This window comes from Solanum pennellii, chromosome 8, assembly GCF_001406875.1.
Source record: "Solanum pennellii chromosome 8, SPENNV200".
Classification (NCBI taxonomy): domain Eukaryota; kingdom Viridiplantae; phylum Streptophyta; class Magnoliopsida; order Solanales; family Solanaceae; genus Solanum; species Solanum pennellii.
In genome coordinates, this window is record NC_028644.1 from 39,923,643 (window position 1) to 39,948,396 (window position 24,754).

General features: G+C 31.5%; 1 pseudogene; it reads right to left on the reverse strand.

Moving 5' to 3' along the window:
• Positions 1 to 1,876: 1,876 nt before the first annotated feature.
• The window catches only part of LOC107027620, a 32,826-nt pseudogene continuing 9,948 nt past the window's right edge, over positions 1,877 to 24,754 (reverse strand).

A 24,754-nucleotide genomic window follows, 5' to 3' on the forward strand; every position in this document is an offset into this window, starting at 1 on the left:
TACTCATCAAATAGTGGAAACTACTACATTAGATACTTTCTAGTCGTTATTACCATACAAAATTTGTTTAACCTACAATCCTTATAATATATTTTCATCTTAATTGTGATTTCATCACAAATTCTTATTATCGTTATTCTCGTTAGACATTTTTCTCATCTCAGAGTCAACCTTTTCATGTTCATGACATTTCAAACCCATCTATACCGATCTAATTCAAACTAATTCAATCTTATATGTACTTTCTTACTAAAATTCTCAATTGCCTTCACACAAGTATACACGTTAGGACTTCCTTTACCCACAAGCTTGGCATTTCAACATTAATTCATTATATTGGAGCTTATGATGAAATCACTTGTCGTTTGTTAAATTTCTCAAGATACACTCAACAACCTAAACACATTAATATCACATCAAAAATCAACCACTAAAAATTCCCCTTACAAACAATGCTTAACTTATTTATCTGTAGTTACAAGTTAGTTGGTTTCTCAAATATGAATACAACATCGAATATCTTTTTACGAGCATGTGATACAATTGATAACTCTTTAATTAGTTAGTACTCACACTTGACATCACCGTATTCATTTCCATAAGCCACTAGTACCACATTGTTAAGTTTGTTAAATCCATTACTAGAAAACATTATAACTATGGAGAAGATTGTACCCAAATAGTCTACACATTTCGGCCCCATTAAGGAACTAACATACACTATCAAATTTATTTGATTTGCTGTCAAACGGTATATGCATTCCTTCGTAGATCAGGTCAATAATAAGAGTACACATTCTCTAACTCGAAACAAGTAAGAATCGGCACCAGTATAGTAGTCGTACTATGAACCTTTTTTATATACACTAAATCTATGAAAGACTCTAACCTTGATTAATGCAACATTATTCTCTAAGAAATCCAAATATGTTATGACAACTATGTTAATTGTATTTTCCAAGGTTATACTATTTGTTATCAAGCCATCATTTTAATCATTCCATTTCAAATTTTCAAACCACTCCAGATATTATCTATACCACATAAGTATTATTCCGTCAGTTGGGGAAACTAACCTGAAGAGGATAACACATTCATGAAGTCCCTCAGACCATTGTTCAACCTCACCATTTAGAAATTCTACGAAAATTATCGCCAAGCCATCACCTCATTCAATTGTTTCAAATTGAACATTTCAAATCTGATCACACATCTTTTTCATCTAAATATCAGGTCTAACCTCCAAACCATATAGGAAACACGAACTTCAAACATAAGGAAAAAACACACGACTCATCACTATAGCTGAGAGAGAATGAAATAAGGCAATAAGAATCAGAACGGACAATGATGCACGATAGAGATTCAAGAAGTGAAGTTCTTTTCCTAAAAGTCATTATAGCCTCTCGAAGATAAGTATAGACGTCTCCATACCTATCCTGAAGACTCTAGTTAGACGCGACTTGTATACACGTGAGACTTATGAACCTGGGGCTCTGATACCATTTTTGTCACAACCCAAAAATGGACGTGATGGTACTCATCTTATCCCATCAAGACAAGTCAGCCTAAAACTCAACCATTTCAATAAAAATGCGGAAAATTTACTATCATCTTACATTATACCCCCAAAACCTGGTAGTCACGTGTAAAAGCCTCTAAAGCATTACAATTGATTCAAAAGAAAAACTCGAGTCTCAAATGAACTTGGTTCTAGAATAGAACAAGATCATAATTATGGAGAAGAAAGTCTGATGAGATGGAAAAATCTACCTCACAAATCTCCAAGAAGCCTCAGAAAAGAAGAGAATGACAAGTATAACAAAAATTCAGGCTCATAACCTACAAAAATATATATATATATATATTTTTTATCTTATTCTAATTGTACATCTGGTATATATTTTTCTTCTCCTTCACACTTTGAGCATAGGTGATCCGGATATTTTTGCTCAATCAATTTACAGTATCTTGTCATTAGATTAGAGGAAATGAAGTTCTTCCGAATAGCTCTTGTTGTGGGTGTAGTTTCTGGTCTAAGTAGACTTAATATCCATTGTCTTAACTCTTCCATATCTGCTTCTCTTATATCTCTGCAGTTTGAATAGATAATTGTCTGGTCTCTGTTGTAATATGTCCATATTGCATTTTCATTTAAATAATTATTTGTTATCTCGTTTAATATGGTAGCTATTCCGATAGTTCTCTTGTTTGCATAGAATTCCGGAATATCTACTTTCTATATCTCTTCCTGGGTATCTATCTTCTCAGGGATTATCATTTTCCTTGTTAATCCAATTTTTATAACTTGGATTGTAGGTTTGACTTCGTCATATAGTATTTCTGCTGTAGCTGCATAAAACTTTATATAGAAAAGAGTGCCTTTAGTTATCCTCTTATATTGCAAAAATGCTTTATATAGTTCCGGTATCTTGGATATCTCATCTCCTGTCACTGTATATGCTGTGCTAAGCAAGCCATAGTTGTAGCAAGTTGCTACTAGATTCGGATTTGTTCCAGGTTGTGCAATTAACTTATTGTAACCTTGTAGATATTGGGTTATAAAGTCTTCATTGGGATTTTTCGTATTTTTAGCTCTGGTGTTTTGGTTTAGAAATGTTTGTACTTTGTATATATTTTCGATATATGTCCTGGATATGTAATTATATGTTTGTTTCTGGGATTCTAGGCTAGCTTTGTAGGTATTTGTCCGTGGGGTAACAGATATATCCTTTTGGGTATTTTGAGGAGTATATGGTTTTGAGAATAACTTATTCATATTTACATTTGTATATTTTATCTTAGTTTCCTCCTTTTTCGTAGATTGTCCTGCTGTAGATGTGCTGGCTGTAGCTGCATTTGAACAAACATTGTTATGGGTTTTACAGAGTTTCCCAACGTCTCCTTGTAGCGCCGCATGTTTTTGGTCATGCTGCTGACCTAGCTCCGTATTTTTAGAGTCATGCTGCTGACTATTAGTTTTCAGTTCCTGTACTTCTGTTTCTATCTTTTCCATTTTCTGGCATAGATTTGTCATCATTGCCAATAGATCTTTCAACATATCTTTTTCTTGAGAGGTAGTCTGCAATTAGATTTTCATCAGTTTTAATAATCTCGATTGTAAATGTAAAATTTAATATATTTAATATTAATCTTCTTATTTCTTTTGTTGTAACTGAATCGTCTATCTTTTTGGTTATCCACCACTTTACCTGTGTGTTATCTGTCCTTACAATAAATTTATTGTAAACTATATATGGTTCGAATGCTAGTAAACATTTATATAATGCAAATAGTTCCTTTCTATTTATCTCCCATTTTGCCTGTGCTTCAGTATATGATCCTGAGTAATACCTGCAATGGTGTTCTATTTTTTCTTTATTATATTTATATTTTAGTACTCCTCCATAACTGTGATCACTTGAATCTGTTTCAACTATATATATAAATGTCTTATTTTCATCAGGAAAATATAGTTTTGGTAATTTTTTGCATAAATTTTTGATATTTTTTATGTGTTCTTTATCTTTATTGTCAAAGTAATATTCAACATCTTTTTTAAGTTTTTTATATAGTGGTTTTAAATGTTCTGCTAGTTTTGGTATGTATTCTCTTACTTGATTTACTAGTCCTAAAAATGATTGTAATTTCTTTTTTGTATCTATATTTTCGTCAAGGGTGATTATCTTTTGTACTATGTGAGTTTGCATTTTTATTCCATTTTTATCTATTTGTATGCCTAGAAATTCTATCTGTGGTTTCATTATTTCTGCTTTACTTTCACTTAAGCTTATACCTGAATTTTTTATTATATGTATGAATTTTTCTAATAATCTTATATGTTCTTCTTGTGTTTTAGAATATAATAATATATCATCTATGTATACAATGCAATTTTCTAATTGGTTGAAATAGTTGTCCATAAAGTGTTGATATCTACCTGGTGCATTTTTATATCCAAATGGTAATACATTCCATTCATAGAAACCTTGTGGTACTGTGAATGCTGTTAATTGTTTAGATTCTTCTTCTAGTCTTAGATGGTAAAATCCTGATTTACAGTCAAATTTACTAAAATAGTTATATCCTTGTATCTGTCTTATTTTAAGTATTTTATTAGGTATTGGGTAGTTGTATGTTTTAGTTTTGGCGTTTAGATTTCTGTAATCTATAACCATTCTACTTTTACCTCTTTTTTGTTCACTATGTTTTATAACTATAAATGCCGGGCTTGTGTGCTTACTGTTACTTTCTTGTATATAATTCTTTTCCAGTAATTCATTTATATGTATTTTAAATTCTTGTAAATCATCGAAGTTATATTTTAACGGTTTCTGTGTTATTATACTATTTTCGTCTATTAGCTCAATCTTTACCTTTGTTTTATGTTTTTCCCATCCTTGTAATGGGTCTTCATTGTATAGTTGTTTTAGTTGTTCATTAATTATTTGAACTCTGTCTATTGTAAATATGATTATTTCTAATTGTGTTTCTTGTTCTTTATCTATATTTTTCATTTCTTGGTTTATTTTTTCACTACCTTTTATCCATTCCATAGCTTTTCGTTGTTTATTTTTTACCCTTTTTGCTCCTATTTTATTGCCACATGGCGTAGTAAGCCACCAGTGTGTTTTTGTTATTATATGTGGGTAAAATTTATCTAAAAATGGCATTCCTAGTAACATATCTTTTGTTGTGAACTCAAAATTATAGATTTCTTCTATTATTAGTATTTTATCCCATATTTGTATCTTTATATTTTTTGCTTTGTATTTTATCATACTTCCTTCATTATTAAATCCTGTTACTACCATAGGTGTTTTTAGTTTTTCCCATTTATCTTCTGGTAGACAATTATATTTACATATGTTTGCTTCTGCTCCTGTATCTATCATAGGTGTATAATATCTGTTGTAATATCCTTCTACAATAATTTTCGCAAGAATAAATATTTTCATTATTCATTTTGTTCTTTTTATGATTATTTTCTTATTTTGACAAGTTATTGTTAATTGTTCATTTTCTATATTGTACGGTTTAACTTTTTCTAACCATTTTATACCTAATGTGATATTATAATTTCCTTGGTATATTTTAAATTGTATTTTTAATGGAATTCCTCCTATAATTATTTCTTTTTCTGTTGTTTCTTCGTTTGTATTTATTATTTCACTGGGTAATCCAGGGTATGTGTGTCCTGTTTTTATAATTTCTTCTTCTAATACTAGTTCTCTTGTTATATGATTTTCTTCTTGTCCTGTATTTATTAAGATCTTATATTTTCTTTGATCCATTATTCCTGTTATAAAATAGTGGTTAGGTGTTATTTCTTCTAATAATTCTTGAGGCATTTCATATTTTCTTTTAGATGTACTCATTCTTGATGAGGTAGCTCTTGTTAGTGTATTTGGTACGCTTGAAGTACTTAATCTTTCTTTTACTATTTCTAAATCTTCTTCCATGTCAATTTCTTTATAGCTGTAGTCATTATTGTCTATTACAGTAATTATTTTTTCGAAAGGATTTTCTATTTTTATTTTATCAATTTTATTTCTTGCTGTTATTTTATGTTTTGCGGTTAATATATATAGATTTTTACATCTTGCTGTAAATATTTTACTTCCTGGTGCTAACTTTATTCCTGATAATTTCCAATATAGTACTAATGATTTATCTATGTTTGTATCTGTTAATGCTACTGTGTAATTAGCACTTATTATGAATTTAAATTTTTGGTATATTAAATTTCCTCTAACTGCACTGATTACGCTTTTTTCTATAGGATGTATTATTCTGTCATCTGCTAGATATATTTCAATGGGTGTATCTATTCCTTCTCTGAAACAAGCTTTTATCAGTATTTCTGTTCCTCCTAAATGTACATATTTTATATCTGCTTTATTTTTTATATTTTGTATTTCTTTATTTATTATTCGTTTGTTTATTATAGGTATATATGCTTTTCCACTTGTATATTTACAATCTATGGCATGTTCTTTCTGACTAACTACATAATATTCTTCTTTTCGTCTTTTAAACAAATTTTTTAATAAGGATGTTTCAAGTATCTTTTCAACGCTTAAATCTAATTCTTTTCCTTTTATTTGTTCAAAAATTGTGTTATCAAATATGATTTTTTGATGTGATATTTCTTCATTTTCATAATTTTCTTCAGTTATTATTTTTATTTCACTTTCTGACATTATTCTTCATTTATTTCATCATTATCTGTATTAGTATTTTCTTCTTCATTTTCAGTTTCTATATCTGATACTTCGTATATACTATCATTTTCACTTAATTCATAGTCTATGTATTCTATTTGCATATATTTTTCTTCGTCTATAATTAATTCTGCAATTTGTTTTCTTTTTAGGTTTTTTGGTAATTTACAATTTTTAGCTATGTGTCCTATTTTTCCACAATTGTAACAAGTACATTGGGATATTTTCCTCTTTGGTCTATATGGTCTTTTTGTTTTATAATTTTTTATATAATATCTTCTTCTTGGTTGTTTATATTTATACTTAGTTTTATTTTTTGTGTAATTTTTATATCTTTTACTTTTCTGTTTTTTATATGTGCATCCAAATTGTGGTGCCATTTTATTTTTGCAACATGATAAGTTTTTATTTAATACTTTTTCCATTTTTAATTTTTCTTTTTGGCTTTCACATAATTGTGTAAACCATTGAGATAAGAATTTTATTCTAGATCCTAAAGTATCTGTAAGCCCTTCATTCTCCCAATCTTTAATTACTTTTGTACTAAATGGTTCTGGTAATTTTGTAAAATATTGGTGTCTTACTTCTTTTGCTTCATTAAGATTATATTTTGCTTTGTAGTAATATTCTTTAAATGCGCAAGTGTATTCTTCTATAAAGCACATTTTACATATAGCTAATTTTGTCATAAGTTGCCTGTTTATTATTTTTTCTTTATTTTGTTCTTTTACATCTGTGGTCATACCTCCGAATTCACTTCTTATCGTCAATTCGTATTTATCTAATATTTCTATATTTGTTGCTAAAGAAGATCCATCTAATTTTGTATTATTTCTAAGTACTTCTAAACTTTCTGGGGGTAGATTTTCTATCCATAATTTAACTGTTCCTACAAATGTTCTTTCTATATATCTTGGTGTTTCTGTTGTACTTATTTTGTTATCTATTAGTTGTTTAGATATATTTCCTGTCCATAGTAACATTACTTTATTTATATCTGTTACACAATCTAGGTCTAAGAAATTATATTGTTCATTTGCTGGTTTTGGTATCCAATTTTTATTTAATCTACTGTTCCATATCGTATTAGCTCTATCTGACTGTTGATAACTTTCTGTATAATAAGTTGGTTGTGCCCTTCTAGGACTAGTTCTGGGACTATTTCTTGGACTATTTCTTGGACTATTTTCTGGTTTAACTCCTGATGTACTAGGTCTATTTGTATCTCCTGTATTTATTTCTAATTTCTTTAGTTTGTTTGTCTGTTCCAAGATTTCTGTATATGTTTCACTTATATCACTTATTTCCGATTTTTGGTCATTTTCATTTTCATCTATTTCATTTATTTCATTTAATTCAAGATCTTCATCTAATTTTTGTCGTACTTCGTTTATTTTATTTTTTAATTCTTTTTCTAGTTCTTTTTCTTTTTCTATTTGTTTTGCTTTTTGTTTTTCTTCATATAATAATCTTAATTTTGTTAGTTCTTTTTCTAGTTCTTCTATTCTTGTATTTTTTATTTCTTCTACGTATTGTACTTCTTGTTTTGCTTGTATTTTTATTTTTTCTATTTCTTTTGATCTGTCTATTTCTTCATTTTCTTTTGTTATTCTTACCATAGCTGTTAAACTGTCTTCTAATTTTGCTGTTTCTCTTTCTAACATTAAGTATAGATTATTTCCTATTTTTTTATATCTTCTTCCTAGATTTGAAAATATTATTTTTATTATCATTCCGTCTTGATTTTCATATGTTTTTTCGTCTACTGCAAATTCTTCTTTATTCATTATAATTTATGTATTATATTATGTTGTAACTCATATTCAAGACAATCTAATTCTAATTTTAACATAGATATATCTTTTCTTTGTACTAGTATCGATTTATTACATACATCTGCTAATATGTTTTCTTCTAATCTTCTTTTTCTATGTTGTAATTCTTGTTCTTTTTCAGTTATTTTTTCCATTATTTTTTCTATTAATTGTTGTTTATAAATTTCTTTGTTCATACTGTTTTTTCAAATAGCGAACATATTTGTATTCTGTTTTCGAAATTTTATCTATTAAATGATCTTTTTCATTATTACTTGTTTTGACTAGTTGTGATAGTTCATATTCTATATATAAGGGTCTTAATTTTTTCCATGTCTTTCTTATTTTTTTACCTATATTGTTTGTTGTTATTTTAGTTTCTTTGCTTGGTATTATATTATCCTTCATAAAATGTCTTTCTGTAATATTCTCTTTTAAGTAGATCTAATCGTTGTATTTCATTAGCATTATTTGTAATATATTCTAGATGTTCAACTTCTCTAGTTCTCAAATAATCGAATAGATTTTCTATTAGTAATTTCTCATGTAGATCTATATCTTCTATAGTTTTTACCCAATATTGTAAATATTCGTAATTTATCATTAGTCTGTATCTATATCATCATATAAATCATACATATCATAATAAAGTTCATCCTGTATACTTTGTATGGTTAACTGAGTCCAACCTTGAGTTGTTATCTCTATTATTTCATATGTTACCAATTTATCATAAATTTCTCTTTTTATGTCAGTATTAAGATTTTTTAATATATAAAGTAGTAATATCTTATATTCATCATTATCATCAATTAAGTAGGTACTCATTTTATTCATTTTTGCTAAAAGTTTTATTCCTTCCAACCTCTTAATAAATTATACTTACTTATTATGTAATAATAATGGTTTAATAATCATCTCGTCTAGTCACTACTACAGCTTTCTTCTTTGATTAGTTACCCTAACAGCGCCTCAACTCTGTTTACTCCCCTAAACGGCCTTCTTTGCCTACCGGTTTCAACTTTAGGATGGCCACATTGCCTTTTACTACCCTTTGTTTTCATCATTGGAATTAATCAATGTGGACAAGTCAACCCATCACCAAGTCCCATTACTCCCACACATATACCACAAGGAAATACACACATTTCATACACTTAACAAGAGTTTACAAATCTACTTGCCTCAACCAATCAAGAATTCACTCCGGAACATGAGCCTTCCTCTTCTGTTAAACTTCCAAATCAATGCAATCTATTCAAGTAGGTATTCACAATGAGATTTCTAATTTAACAACATGTATATTACTATAATCCAGTTCTTAATCTTAATGCCTGTTAACATGCCAACTTTTCAATTTTCTCCAATTTTCAAGTCTAGGGTTTATTTCTAATTCCCCCAATATTATAGTTTAATAATATTGATATAAACCAATATATCTAATATTTAATTATTTATTTCTAATATTATTAACACTTAATTTTTTTATACGATAATAATAAGAAGAAGTAAAGTTCATGGTGAAACTACCAAAACCAGTAACTTGCATCCAAAAAAGTAATTAGTTGAATACTCCATCCCATCCTTCTAATTATTGATGAAATATAATTTTCTAATCATTACAAATAAATAAATAAAAAAAATGCATGTCCTCTCAATAATCCATAAACGTGCCTTCTCATTTTTATTCTAACTTTCAATTTCTGCAATTTATTCAATTAAACAAATATATGACTTGTTGTCATTAATTCAACTATATACGCTTTACATTATCTATAAATGTCCAGCCAACACGTTATGTCCTTCCATTCTTTATCTAACCAATGTATTATAATAATATATTAAGATATATGCTTATCAATTAATTTGATAACAAAATATTTCAAAGGGACGAGCATACCGACCTTAGGGATATGGAGCATTCATAGTTGTTTTCCGCCACCGTTCATTTTCATAGTTAATGACTTCAAAATAGTAAACCCTACTTACTTTATTAGTTTAATAAAGTTGGGTTAAGAGGTCTATAAGGTATTAAATTACTATGGACTTGACCCGTTAACAATTAACTAATTAAATAAATTGTTTAATATATGTCCATTAATTAAGTAATTGTAGTTAAATAAATAGTTTATAATTTTCAAATCAACTTCACCAACTCAAAATACTCGGGGAAACTATCGATATGGGTAACAATTGAAATATCGTATAATTTTTTTTTTTAAAATGACTTTTTGGATCATTACATCATCTACATACACCTATTCACTTATAAAAAGCTCATCGACTCCAGACATATAACTGGTATGATTATAAAGCAGCTTGATATAAATTTATTTTTGCTACACCAGGTACCTACACCTGGTTTATCAAATATTTAGAAGAAATGAAGACCGCAATTATTCTCCGATGGTTTTATGAATGTTGGAGTCATATCGAAGGAAATAAACAGGTATCATAAACTCAACATTGAATACAACTTAAGAAGTTCAGGTAGAGAGAAATATATCTACCTTATCAGAAAATACTAAATTATGCAAGTTCTATATTGCCAAAAGAATCACTTATATTATTTTTTGGTCCTTCGACATTTGTGAATTTGAGAGGATGAAATATTTAAGCAAAATCATTAAGATCAAAGGATAGGCGCCAGCTGTCCGCAATGATAATTTAAGTACAAGTTCATCACCCCAAAGGAATTATGAACACTCCAAAGAAACGTTAAAAAGAAGGCTCGAAGAAGTCTTACTAAACCTCAACACTGATACGGAATAAAATTTGAGTTATTAGAGACTGTTGCCTCCCATGACGATATTAGCATTGGAGATATGTTAGATCTACAAGGAATAACACAAGCATACCTTCTGAATTAAAAGAAAATTCCAGCATACTTTGATGATAAACAAGAAAAATATCAACAAAAAAAAATATTCGAAAGTGGACCCTACATACAAAGATATATTATGCAAGACCATTATAAAAATCAGCATTATTTCAACAGTTCTACCAATATGTGACCCCCGTAGGAATAAAACCACAAAGTAACAAAAGGACAAAAAATCAAAATATACTTTGAAGATAATATTTCAACAAAAGAAGATAAACATGAAGTAAAGTCTATAGAAGTAGTTTCAGCTAACATGTCACCTATTCCAAGCCACGTACAATTATCATCAGTTATTTTAGTAGGTAGTAGTTACATGTTAAAAAAAATGAGGTGTATTAGGGTATACACACATGTAAAATAGATATCATAGTAAGTTAGATTAGTCAGCAATTTTGAAGCCTATTTAAGGCTTTCAACTTGTACCAGTATGAGGCATTCAAAATCATAAAACTTTGAAATCGCTCAACTTTCTCCCATGTTCCATGTTCTCTCTCTGTTCCCTAAATAAATCATGTTATATTTTAAGTATACTTTCTCTAATATTTTGTTTATTTTATGTGTTGAATTTTAATGTTTTGTTTTAAGTTTGTATACTGCCATTTGTTCATCTCTTTGTTTACGTTTTTCTTAATGTTTTTAAGTACTTTCTCCCTTTTGTTACTCTGCCCGATATTACATAGAATTCCGTCACGGAACTCGGTCCGTCCCCTCCATATCAATGGACGGGAAGGACCAAGTTCCGGGACGGAATCCTATGTAAAATCGGGCAGTGTAACGGAAGTAGCAAGAACAAGTAAACATTAAAATAAAACTTTAAGAATACTCAATGTAAAGACAGGAGCGAAAAAATAGTAAACAAACATATATTGTAATTTTAAAACATAAACTTAATAATTAAAATGAGTATAGAAAGTTTATACTTACAAAATTTTATTTATTTACGGAAAAAGAGAACATAGATGGGAAAATGCAAAATATGGGAAATTGGGAGAAAGTGTAGAGAGGTTTTTCAAAGTCAGTAAGATTTTTATTGCCTCTACTATTACAAGTTTAGAACCTTAAATAGGCCTCAAAAGTTCTAATCAATATTATTTATTATGCTATCAATTTTACATGTGTGTATACACAAATGCATATTATTATTTTTAGACGTATCTACTAACTATTTACAAATAATTGATGATAATTGTATTGTCTTGGAATAGATGCCATATTAGCTGATACTACATACGTAGCCTTCATTGCATTTATATCTTCTTTTGCTGAAATTTTATCTTCAATGAATATATTTGTTATTTTTTCCTTTTGTTAGTTAGTATCTTTATCCTTCGGGGTCCACATGTTGGTGGAATTGTTGACATAGTGAATAAGCTTGCTTTGTCCCATGCTATTTTTTTATAATGGTCTTGAAACTTGTATAACATATCTTTGTATGTATGGTCTACTCTTGGATAAATCTTTTCTTGATATTTTTCTTGTTTATCATGAAAGTGATAACAAAGTGTGTTGTGACTTTCTTTTTATTAAGAAAGTAATTTTGTGCTATTTCTTGTAAAATGAATATCTGATAATTCGCATTTTGATTTTGTATCAGTGTTGAGGTTTAAATAAGGCTTATTTGAACCTTCTTTTTAATCTTTCTTTGGAATTTTCATGTAATATGATCTTGTAAAAATAAGGAACTTTAAAGGTGTTCCCAAGTTGTACAGTAAACTAGATAGTGCTTATAATATATGCTATGTACATGTGAAAGCCTTTCTCACATGATTTAGGTTGAGGAACTCTCATCTATGAACTATGTGCTAAGCATATAGGGAGTCAATCTCCTAAACCTTAATTTCATAATGTAATGTTAATGAAGGCTTTTAATAAAAAGGGAACTTAGCTTAGCACCGAGTAAACGTGAATATGAGTGGTGTTCCTTCCCAATGTCGGAAGGAAGGTCCACCATAAATCTCTTGAGATGGATAGCCTCATAGCCCAAGGGCATAGAGTGATGTTTCCATGAAGGAATCCAAGTTACATAAACTATGCTAGCCACATAGGATCTAGCAAGTTATATTACTTTGTATGTCTCCATGTGTTAATATTCTACCTTGGCTAGGTAAGAACACCATTCTTTGATTTAAGGCTCTACAACACCAAATTCAGTTTTAGCACCCATGGTCTTAGTGTCGGTTAAGGCTATAACTTCCCTAATGTAAAATGGACAATGGAAGTAATGAACCCACCTAGACATTGTACAAGTAGCTATCTAAACGATTCCTAGGAAGGTTTTCAAATGTATGTGCATGTTTTTATGGTTCTCTTGCATAAAAATGTGTTAGTGTCTTCATGACGTGATGATATAAATGATATGGAGTTGTAATGTGAAATGTTGGCATTGTTTATGAGATGGTCATATGATTATATATGTTGAGTTAAAATGTTGTATGTATGGTTTTCTTTTGGTGTTAAGATGATACTTGAGCATGGATATTTTTGTGGCATATTACTCATACGCTGCCCCAAGTATCACTAGAAGGATTACTTGGGAAGGTCAAGAAGTTGTAAATAAAAGTAGTTCACTGTAAAAGGAGAGTAGTTCACCGTGAAGTGAAAATAGCTTACTATAAAGTGACGTAAAACGTGCCTTAAATTATATATTTTATTTGATATAATGTTTGGCCTTTGAATATGTCTATATGAAGTATGTGAATGTTATAAATGCTATTGTATCAAGGTTTTATAAAGATTTCACAAAAAAGCATCATGTATGGTTTTGAAGTAAAATGTCCCTTCTAAATGCATGTTTTTGCATGGTTGCCATACTTACTGCATTCTTGTACTAACACCATTCTTCTCTACTTATTTCACAATGTGTAGGTTATGGATACTTAAAGGATGTATCTATGATTTAGGAGCTTGATATGTGATTCCCAAGATCAAGGAAAGGAATCCTTAAGTCCAAGGGTGTCTTAATGTTTAGCATACTGTAAAGTCTTATAAATTATATAGTTATGAATTACGTTACAAGGGTCGTTTTCCTAATGTACACTAATGATGTTGAGTCTAATATGGAAAAAAGAGACTTAGAGTTCTTAATATGTATAAAGATATTTTATATATATTAAAGTAATGTTCTAGCATATGATATGGCAAGAAAGTTTTAAAATTTTCCGCTAATTTACCTATGACAATGCAATGAATGATAGTTTTGGTCTTGTAAAAGACCTTCGGGAGGTCAAGTACGCCATGTTACTTCTATGGGGTGCTCCCCTTATATGACACCTTAGGGTTCTGATTATTCAAAATTTGACTTTTCTGACTTATGACATCATAATCTTTTTGTATTTCATTTTTTCACCGGGCTTGGACCATGTCTCCCGAACAATCTCAGTACATATGGCGCAAGACGATTCCACATATCGAGGTCGAACTAGGAACCCGAAGTCAAAACTATCATTTAAAGATTTTACCCTGTATTACTTAGTTTAATTAACCTACACAATTACATACCATTATACCAAGGTCTATTATAGAATATTCATAAACATATATCCATAAAATTAACAACCCTAAAACCCTAAGGTCAAGTTCCAACTACGTGACTTCATAATACAACTATGAATAGTGAATTCAAAGTCTGTGAGAAGTTTTTCACCTTAAAAAAAATCAAATTTGGTTAGTGTGACAATAAAATAGACTCCTTATAACTATTTTTATCCTTTGACATCAAGCTTTAACAATGGAATCGTTTGGCAATGAAGGTGAGTGATTTGGGAAGAGAAAGAAAGATTTTGGGGAATATGTGGCAGTGATCTATGGGATGTGGGGATTTAATGGACTGACTATGGGAGTGAAAGGGTTTAAAAATTGGTTTGTAGGGATTTGCGATCGAATTAGATGAAAAAAAATGAAAATATTTAATTTTTATAAGGTAACTAGGTCGGGTCAGGCAAAGCCTAACTTTGGGCCCACAAGACCCCGTATGTGGTCTCCGATTCAACCTACAGTCTGTAGGTATGTTCTGTAGGTAACCCAGCACTTAGAACATTAAAGAGAACTTACCAGGGGTATACAAACACTATTCACTTTCCATGAATAGAATCAAGGACCGTTGATGGTGTCCTTGGACTTTCGCATGTTTTCTGCATATTTAACTTGTCGTCCCTTCACATGTAGCAACCATTAGGACTTTCCTTTTACATATTATTGAAACTTTTTTGACACGAACCCTATGTTATATCTAAAAAATACTAGTACAAAACTGACACAACAAATTAAAGAACTATAAAATCAAAATTCAAGAACAAATAATACTATATTATATCTAACCAATACGCGGACACATTGATTACTCAGCCTTCATCAAGATAGTAGGCCTCGATCACTTCTTGCACACTCTAAGATTTCCCTATGTAGAACTAAATTCTCTGCCCATTCACTTTGAATCGTGTTCCCTCCTTGGGCACAAGCTAAACCATTCCAAGTGGGAACACTTTTGTGACTACGAATTAACCTGTCCAATTGGACTTCAGCTTCCTCTGTAACAAGTTCAACCTTGAGTTTAATAGAAGCAACACATCACCCACAAAAAATTCTCTCTTCTCAATCTTTTTATCATTATACATCTTCATGTTGTACTTGTACAAGGTTGAACTCTCATATGCCTTTAGGCAAACTTATCAAGCTCATTCAAGTCATTCACTCTTTGACTTGATGCAGCGCTTCAGTCAAAATTCAACTTCTATAGTGCCTACGTGGCCTTATGACCTAACTCTACCGACAAATGTTATGAATTCCCATAAAGAAGTTGGTAAGGGAACATATATACCTACGGTTGTATTGAAGATGGTGCGATAGGACCATAGCGCATCATCAAGCCTCCTTGACCAATATGTTCAATTTGCGTTCACAGTCTTTCCAAGGATTTGATTTATGTCTTTGTTCGACACCTCAACATGGCAACTAGACAATGGAGGGTAAAGAGTATATACATTTTAACTCACCTCATATTTATGTAGCAATGCTTTAAAAATTGTTACTAAAATGGGAACCTCGATTGTTTATAATCGCCCTAGGTGTACCAAATCTGGAGAAGATACTCTTCTTCAGGAATGCGGTGACGCTTTTACCCTCATTTGTTTTAATGCCAAATCACTTCCATCCATTATGACACATAATCAATCTCATAAGAGTATGTGAGCTCACAAATGGACCCATGAAGTCAAGGCCTAAACATCAAATAAGTCAATCACCAAGATCGGAATCATGGGTAACTCTTGCCTCTTTTAAATTCCTTCTTCTCTTTGGAAACGATTATAAGACATGGCAAAATGGTTATTATATTGGTGGCTGGTATGCAAGTAATACCAACGTAGCAAGATATTATGAGAAGTCCGGATACCACTATGGTTTCCACCATTAGGTGATGAATGACATGTATCCAGTATACTCATCATCTCAACATCGGGCATAAAAAGATTAATAATACTATCATTACAACTACGAAAAAAGCAAGGCTCATCCCAAAAGAACTTCTTAAAATAATGCAGAACTTTTCCTTTGTTGAAAGGGAAAATTCGATGGAAACGAATTGCTAGCAAAATAATTAGCAAACTCATTAAACTAAGGGTAAGGTCATAATAAGCAACCAATACCTATACATTTGTGAACTCATCATTAATCTCAATTCCATCATAAAACTTGTTCATACCCTCTTCTACTAGTCTTGACAAATGATCGGTAACCTGATTTTCCGTCTTCTTTCTCTCTTTCAACTCGACCTAGAAATCCTGTAGACACAACACCCATATAATAAACCTTAATTTTGCATCTTTTTTCTCCATGAGAAACCTCAGAATGGTCAGTATGCACTATCACCTTAGTACCAAAAAAGTAGGATCTAAACTTTTCAAATGCAAAAACCACAACAAGTAGCTCACGTTCAACAATTCTATAACTCTTTTGTACCACATAAGCCTTACTCGGGTGAAGAATCTTTTTATGCCTTTGTCCTAAGACCACTCAAAGTCCCACCCCACTTGCATAACACACATCCTCGAATGGTTTTCCCTAATTAAGTGAAATAATGATTGGTCGAGAAGTCAACTTGTCCTTCAACTATCCAAATGCTCTGGCACAAGCATCATCAAACATTAACTTGCACTTCTTATTGAGCAGTTTGCACAATGGGTGTGCAATTTTTGAGAAATCTATAAGGAACCTTCGGTAGATGGGTGGCAGATGATTTTCGACTACCTCAACCTTTGATTGATCAACTTTTATACCTTTTTATGAAATTTGATGACCCAACACCTTCTATGACAATGAAGTTACACTTTTCCAAATTAAGCACCAAATTGCACTATTTACATTTTTTCTGTACCTAAACCAAATAAACGCATCAACAATCGAATAAGTCACAAACCACAGGAAAATCATCCAAAAATACCTCAATAGTATGGTCAAAAATACCTAATCAGATCAACATTATACACTACTAGAAGGTTAATCAACATTACCCAAGAAGCAAGGCATTCTTTTTAATGAGAAAGTCCCATAAACGAAAGTGAAAGTTGTCTTATCTTGGTCTTCCTGAGCTATGGAGATATTATTGTAGCCTAAATACCTATCTAGAAAATTGTTCCAACATTTACCAGCAAGAGGATCCAGCATATGTGTCACATCCGGAAAGCATCTCCTAGACGTAACTGGCATCATCGTCCTCTAAGAGAACTAAGACTAACCTTTTAGAATTCATCATTTAATACCATAGGTTAAAAAATGGAAAATTTAAAAAATTTCATCTACATCTACATCATGAGGTTTACATAGACCTCTCGCTTACACATATTATATACATAGGGAGTTTACTTAGAATCGTCGCATAAGAAATTGACTTAGTGTTCTACTTTAAAGTCACATATACAATATCAACAATACAAAGTCTAATACATATGTCTCATATAAAACTATCTAACTAGGAATAGAAACAATTCAGTAATATCATGTACACAGATGTATAATTGCCATAGGGCTTACAATAAAGTCTTGAACAAGAAGTGTGAAATGAATGTCATTAAACTATAGCAAATCACATATGTAGAATGAGAAAAGGAATCATCCTCGATTTTTGAGGACATACCTACACTTGGAGAAATGATCCGAGCCTTCTTGCAAATTATCCACGAACCCTTCAATGATCAAAACCAAAATTTTTTGTGAAAAAGGGAGAAATAGGGGTTAGTACATCACTTGTACTAAGTATGGAATCATATGCACAAACAAACTTAGAAATCATTCTAAAAGGGACATTTGTTCAAAACCATGCCATGTTTTTTTGAATAGCCTTATGCACAACCAAGAACATTTATAAGACAATACTCATATATTCCTTAAGACCATATTATATTCAACACAAGACAAAGATCTTCAAGTTATGTCAAGTCAACAAGTGCATAGCATATTATAACCATATCCATAAACAACTCTAATATCATGTTATAAAGACAAAGCAAGCTCAAGAGTTCATAACATTACAACATATACAAGACCCTTACTCATAACCCATTACCAAGCTTACTAGTGAAACGGATTAGTGAAGCCCCATAACCCCACTCAACACAGTACACCAACCAAAGGATCACAAATAATGTCTAACTCCACATAACATAGAATCATGCGTATTCATCATCATATTTAACAAAACAAACCAATTAACATGTAAAATCAACATAAGCATGTCATTCGCTTCATAAGATCATACGACCATAAGAACATCCTCCTAGGACTTCCCTCAAGGAAAACTAGTGCAATGTATAGGTAGATTCCCATACCCTACCTAGACTAAGTCAAACACCTTAAGTCCTCCTAGTAAGAGTTTACTTTATTACATTTTTTACTTTCGGGAACATATTTCCTTAACCGACATACACTACATGAGATAATGTGGAATCCTGTGTTATGGAACCCTACACCATAAGAAGGTGGACTACTTACCATGGTAGTACCAAAACATGAACATAGAATCTAGGTGGATCCACTAATTAGTATTCCTATGGGGGAAACATAGTTCAATAAGTAGGATATTTAATTTGGACTCTTTATGCAATATACATAATAGTATTTAATCTCATGAGTACAATAGTGAACCTACCTTCCCTATTTGGGAAGGGACACTGCACACTACTAGTTGACTCAGTGCTAAGCTAGAGTCCCGTTAGAAATGTATTTCTTTAACTATCATAAATTAGTTTAGTTCATAGGAGACTACTCCTCGTATAGTCATTGTCATTATCTCAATAGTAATTGCATGAGAACATCCTTTCAATACAACCCTCATATGCGAGCATACCATATTATCATCATTATGTCATAATAAGGCACATAGGCAATTCATGACAAACCTTATATCATTATATATTAAGCATAATGTCATACACACGTAATCAATACGTTTCTATTTCATCATCATACCACAACTAATAATCTAATGACAAGATATACTTCAATTGAGCTTCATCATCAAGTACAAACCATCATATTTTAAGTAAAGGTTTGAGATCACACGGAATTACCAAATATCCTTCCAAAGTCATCATCTATGGTCTTACCATAGATAAACCAATTTCATCTGATAATTTGTGTAATAACATCATACAATAGTAATTAACACACGATCTACGTTAATTGCAGGATCATTAACCAATTCAACATCCGTTCATAACCTAGGGTTAGGGGAATAGGGTTCATCATGATTTATTCAAGAAATATATCCAATCCCAACAGTACATTACCCTTTTCTTTCAGTGAATGAATTTTAAATAGATAAAACAAGTCAAACAATTGATACATTCATCAATTGTCATCGCTTCATAAAAAAGATCCAAGATTTTGGGGAAATTAGGGAAAAGACATAAATAAATTGAAATTCCCATCAATTAACATAAACTAATAAACAATATAAACTTAATTATTTATGGTTAATCACAATTAGACATAATCAATAATTAATTTCAACTTTCGAAGAAAACCCATTTTTAGAAGAAAACCCGTGGAATTGGGTGATTTGGAATTGCAAAACCTCTAAAAAGACTTAGGTGAAAATATATACTAACATAATTGTAATGAGGGTATAAGTTCCAAAAATGGTTTATAATGTGTTATTGAGGCAATGTCTAAGAGTTTAGGTGATTTGAAAGTCAAACGTTAAGGGACGACCAAGACGTTTCACGACTAGCCACCTATGTGCCTCATATGTGGTTATGTTCTTATATATGTGTGTGTTATGAGATTATGAGTCTCTTATATGATTTATAACGATGTTTAAAGTCAGTGTTTCAAGTTTCATGAAGTTTGGAGGTCAAACATCGATGGAGTTCGAAAGGTTTGCCTTGAAACGACCTTGTGTGTCTTGGCATGATTCATCGATTTGTACGTGTTCATTTTTAATGAAATTTATATGAGAGGTTCTAAAATATTATATGATCATTTTTGGATTGGAGCTGTCCTGGTTAAAGTCAACAAGGACCAACAAAGGAAATTTGAGGAAGTACCCTTCCTTTGAGCCAAAGGTTTCAAGACAAGTCCAATAGACAAAGGAAAACTATTGCTTGTTGTCTTTTACATGCCCCGTCAATGGGAGTTATTCGTTAAGAATTAGCCTAGGGATCTGAAGCTCCAAATGGATAGTCTCAGCCCCAAACGACGACCAGCCAGGGCGGTCCGTCGATTGCGACTCGTTGGTGAGGTCTATTCCTACGCAGTTCACTATTAATTTCGAGGGTGAATTGGTAAATTCACCCATAATCAAAATATGATTTTGGGAGGTTACATAGGGTTAATTTAGGTATTTTATGTTGTTATATAAGTCCTAAATACTTAGATGAATTCATTCTTCGAAATAAAACCCCAAAATTCTCTAGAACTCCATTGGAGCGAAAACTCTAGGAAGAGCTTGGATTGGAGATATGAGTTGTGATTATTCGTATATTTCTTGGATTAACCTAATTGAGGTATGGTATTTGATACTTGAAACTCTATTCATCAAGGATCCCAAAAATCAAAGGGATTTGTAAAGTTTTATAGATATGAACTTGTATAATTTTATGATCTATCCATGGGTTCTTGCATTAAAGGTTTTAATCATTATATATTTATTAAATTTATTTTAATTCGATAATTTATACAGAATTAACCTATGAACCCATGTAATTCATGTAATAATTGTATTCAATTGATGTATAGGTTGTATTATATTGATAAATATATATTTAATTGACCTTTATTCATTGATTAGTATGGTTTTTGTATTGAATTAATGATCATGGGCATGGGTAAGGGCCTATTGATATTGAATTAGATTATTTAGTTAAGGATTTAAGTGGAGAGAACGGATTGGTGGTACTCTGCCATATTTATATTTATTTTATTTAATATAGATATTGAATTATGTTGTGATTGGTTTGTTCCACTAATATTGGAGGTGCTATGTGAATGATGTGGGCTTGTCGGCGTTACTTTATGTATTAAGATGATCATGTCCTTGTAAAAAACCACTTGAAGTATTTTGGTGATTTGTATGGTTGATTATCTGAAGTTGATCATATCTATCTACATATGAATGAGGTGAAGGTATGTGTTCTTCTATTGATGTTTCTGGGTGATCATGTTAGACTATGTCTATGTCCTTATGTGTGTAGTTTAGAGTTGATACATTGTTAATCCTACTTGATTATATGAGTCTATTATGGCTATATTTATGATGTAATAGTAGTGTATAGGGTGACCTAAAGATGATGAAGGTTATACGTTTGCGCTTCTTGAATATGATATGCTATATGTGACAAAGTAAAGTAATGATCTGTCTTATTTAGGTAAACTTAAGTACCTCTTGTTGATGCATGAATGATATGTGAATATGATATGTTTTGACTTAGGATAATAAAGACTCATAGTCTTGTATGAACGAATGATATGTAGACTTGAACATAGTGAGAATGTCAACTTATCTGGAACCTTTGAGAAAGAAGGTTAAGAAAACCTTGAAGTCGAACTAATTGTATCCTTCTTGTGTGAGTGATGGACTTAGAAATGTTTGAATAAAACAACATGAAATCAATCGTAGGAAATTCATTAAGTTGTCCTCTTCGCCATTGTAAGGAAGCCCTAGTGGACCTTTTTGGTAGGGTGAATGTGATTGGATTGTGAACTAGATATGGAACCTCTTAATGTGATCATTAATGTGAATTACTCAATGAGAACAAAGGCTTTCACGAGTGAGTATAGTAAGGGAAGTTGCTCTAGATAAGAATGAGGCTAGAGTACAAAGTAAACCCTTCATATTCCTCAACCATAAGTCTACATGGGATGTGTCCAATTTCTACCTTTAGAAAGTACAACACCTCCATCTTACAATTCTGGATTCCATGTTTTTCTACCATGGTCTATGTTTCTTATTATCTATTCTCATCATATGGGATACCTAGTAGTATTTAGATGTTCAATTATGTTTAGGCGGTGGTAAGGGACAATATCTAGACATTGCACAATAGGCATTGAAGATGTTAGGGAGAGTCCCTCTTCTCCAAGACCATTATTTTAATGTCCTTATCTATATTGAATATCTCTTAAATTCAATAATGAATCCAATGACTTAAGTTAAAAAATCATGTTAAAATAATGAGTACTTATCTAACTAACTAAGGGTCGTCTAGTTAAGGTGTAAAGGGGGCATAGGAGTGGTCCCTTCGTATCATACCTAGAAAATTCATAAGAATGACTTGAGTTAGGGAAGTTGGTTGATTAAGTTGGAAAGATCCAAACTTAGGTATTCTTAAGGATTAGTTAGGTAATCTTGAAGAGGTCAAGTATGGATATTATCTTCTTGATTTACTTGAATAAGTATTTTAATAACCTTTGGAAGAAGAATGTCATGATCATGTGTTTGTTTTATTGTAAGTGTGTGTATCTCATTATAGGTGGTCTTAAGGATCATTTAGGTGTGCCTAGAGAGTGTATATGGGCGGTTTCTCTTTCGCTTAATTAAATGAGTCTTAATATAGCTTTTAGCGAGAAGATTTGATGCTTGAAAGGGGTCTTTGTGAAGTTAATAAACTTCATTGAAACAAACAGTTGATTCATTGTAAAGTGACATAGGTTCACTATAGCTTTTCAATAACTGTGATAAAATGATTATGTGATATATTATACATTTCAAAGATGTTAAATGTCGTTTTCATGCTATTATTATGATATTTAGATTAAAAAGAGAATATTTCAATTGAAAGTCCGTTCTCATGATTTTATGCATTAAGTTGTACTTAGTAAATGTGGTTGTACAAATTCCATGCTTTTATCTATCTCTAAAGTGATTTATATGTGAAGGTTCTATTGGAGGCGAAGTTTTGGATTATAGGATCATTCAAGCAAGTTGATGTATGTCCTCACTTACCCCAAGGACATAGACGTCTTTAGAGTTTCTTTAGATTAAAGTATTGTAATAGACATAAAGTATTATATTTTGATTGTATGGGTCGTGCCCCAAGTATTTGTGAGTCTCATATTTGATGATATGAGACTTAGATTCCTTTGATTTTATATGAAAGATATTTTGAAAGACCATTTAGAATATTTTGAGAAAAGTTTTAATTCCGACTATTTTTCATATACGTATATGGGATGAATGATGTGAAAGGAATTGTGTGTGACCTGCAAGAGGTCAAGTATGCCGGTTGCACTCTTAGAGTGTCATATCTTCTAGGTTATTCTCTCGTGATGTGATAAGATTTGTTTCAGAGCATAGGTTATGAAAGTAGTCTTAGGAATCAACAAGTCTCATGAAGTCACGTCTAGTAGAGTCTTCACAATCGGTGTGTGTCGCGATAAATCTATGGGTGGGAGGCTATAGAACGATAGAGTTTCCCTTATATTCTACTCCTATGTCGTGCCGTAGAATAAATTTTATGAGCATCCTTTTCTTACCGTTTTCCTTTTGTTTTTGGGAAGATGAATACAAGGAGGATACCGACTAGGAAAGTTGAGGAGAGTGATGTAAATGAGGATAATCCTCTTCAAGTTGAGCAAGTTACTCAAGGTTCTTAAGGGGTTCAAGGAGATCAAGGTTCTATATATTCTTAAGTTCGTATTGTTGAAGGTGGTAATGATGTTCGGGTGGTTTCCCTAAAAATTACTAATCGGGAGATCAAGGAGGCTTTACTTCTTTTAACCCGATCTTTGATCACCCATTTGAATAGGGGTATTGATCCTCGAGTGAATGTTGTGGAGAGCATTATTGCATCAAGATTGAGACATTTTGTGAGGATGAATCCTCTTATCTCTCTTGGCTCTAATGTAGGAAAGATCCCAAAAAGTTCCTAGATGGACTGTATAAAGAATTGAGTGCCATGGGGGTGACTTCTAGGGAGAAGGTGGAGTTAGATCCGTACCAATTGAGGGAGGTTGCTCAAGTGTGGTATACTCAATGGAAGGATAATAGGCCGGTTGAGTCAGGTTTTATTAAGTGGGAAGAATTTACAGAGGCTTCTCTAGGAAAGTACTTTCCCCGTGAGAGGAGAGAGGTAAAGGTGGAGGAGTTTATCAATCTCAAGCAAGGAAATTTTAGTGTTGAGGAATACTCTTTGAAGTTCTCTATGTTTTCTGGATATGAACAATCCTTAGTGTCTAACCCTAGCGATGAGATGAGTAGGTTTGTGACCAGGGCCGCCGACTTAGTGAAAGAAGAATTTCATAAGGCCATGCTAAATGATGATATGACCCTATCTAGACTCATGGTTTATGCTCAATCAAATTAGTAGTCTAAAGTTTGTAGGATAGCTAGAAACCTGAAA